Source organism: Mustela nigripes, chromosome X (genome assembly GCF_022355385.1).
Source record: "Mustela nigripes isolate SB6536 chromosome X, MUSNIG.SB6536, whole genome shotgun sequence".
Classification (NCBI taxonomy): domain Eukaryota; kingdom Metazoa; phylum Chordata; class Mammalia; order Carnivora; family Mustelidae; genus Mustela; species Mustela nigripes.
In genome coordinates, this window is record NC_081575.1 from 110,275,730 (window position 1) to 110,277,651 (window position 1,922).

The following is a 1,922-nucleotide window of genomic DNA, read 5'->3' on the forward strand; positions in this document are numbered from 1 at the left end:
AAATAAAGAGAGATCACAAGTAGGCAGAGAGGCAGGCAGAGAGAGAGGAGGAAGCAGGCTCCGTGCTGAGCAGAGAGCCCGATGCGGGACTCGATCCCAGGACCCTGAGATCATGACCTGAGCCGAAGGCAGCGGCTTAACCCACTGAGCCACCCAGGCGCCCCAAAGAAAGATTTCTAAAAGAGCATTCATAGTAGCTTCATTCACAAGAGCCCCAAACTGAAAACAACCAAAATTATGATGGGGATGGCACTTGGTAAAGAAAAAAAAAAAAACCCACCAAACTACTAATACATGCAAACCCAGAAATGAACCTCAAAAATATCAGATTGTGTGAAAGAATCCAGACACAGAAGAATAGCTACTCTATGATATCATGAATATAAAATTTTTACTGGATGGTGTCGGAAGTCAGAATAGTGGATACCTCTGCGGGCCTGGTATTGACTGGAAGGGGCACGAAGGAGACTTTTTGGGATCATGGAAATGTTCTCTGTATTGATTTGGTTGATGGTCACACAGGGATATACATATGTAAAAAGTCCTCAAGCTGTACTTAAGTTATGTGCACTTCCTGTATAAATTATACTTCAACAAAGTACTATTGACAAAAAGAACGTTGTCAATCTGGATAAACTGATTTGAAAATCATATCCTGATGCTAAAGACATCTCTTAAGTTCCGTGAGTCACACAAAAGCAAATGTAATACAGTTCCATTTACATGATTAAAAACCATGGGTGTGGTTACGTGTGATATGTGAATGCACCACACAAGTTGGAAGATACTTGTCTGGTCATTTACTGTGGCTGTGCAGGGCAGTGAATGGGAATGGGCGTGGAGAGGCACTTTTGTTCGAATCTCCTACCAACCATGTGAATGTATGGTCAAAGAGTGGGATTTTAGTCAGCTCTAAAGAAAGCCACAGCCAAAGATCTTCTCTGAATGCAGTCTAACCCAAAAATACAGTTTTGATCTCAGCTTTCCAGCACGACTTTCACACTGCAGGGCATTTCCTGTCAGTGGGTGATAAAATCAGTTTAATGAGTTGGGACTAGCATTTCAAAGAAAGAGAATAGAAAATATCAGAGGACAATGTGATTTTGGAAAATGTTTTCTTAGTGCTGTATTCCTGCTGTATATAGAAACTGAGTTGCCCTGTAAAATGCATTTCTTATTTGGGTCACGATTCAAAACAGTTTGAAAGCCACTGGCTCTAGTAAGTTTAGCTTTCTGCTTGCTTATCTCACTGTATCGACGAGTGTAGGGTGACTGGTTTTCTCTTACCCTGTAATTTCAAGAGATCTGGGGGCCAAGGGGAGTGGGAAGGACTTTACCTCTGGCTACGAGGAGAACATGAGCTTTCCTTTAGGCAGAGCCACAAATGACTTGGCATCCACATCAGGCTTAGGACGCAGGGATTGGACCATAGTAGGTTGTATTTACTGGAATGAACTTTTTACATTCCACCCATCCTCTGACCCTTGAAATACTTGCTTTTTAATCCTTGAAATCCTTGTTGTTTTAAACAGAAGCTATTTCAGATGTCTGTTTAAAGGAAATGCCAGCCACCAACCTTCAAGGTGTAGGCATTGGTAGGTTTCTTTTCTTTTCCCCTCTCAAACACAGGAAGAGGGGTGTGGGGCGGGAGGCGGGGGAAAGGCAAGAGACAGAGGGGAGGGGGAAAAGGTACATATATATGCATGCTTATGTCCAGTATATTTTCCTTGTCCCTAAATGACCAGATAAGAGCCGTGCTTAACTGAGGTGTCTGACTTAAACAGGACTATCCAAGCCCAGCCGGAGGAGGGGCTTGTACAATTGCATTGCTAATATGTTCATTACCCTCAGAGTGTTGACGCTTCAGGTTTTTTGTTTTTTTTTTTTTAAAGATTTTATTTATTTATTTGACAGAGATCACA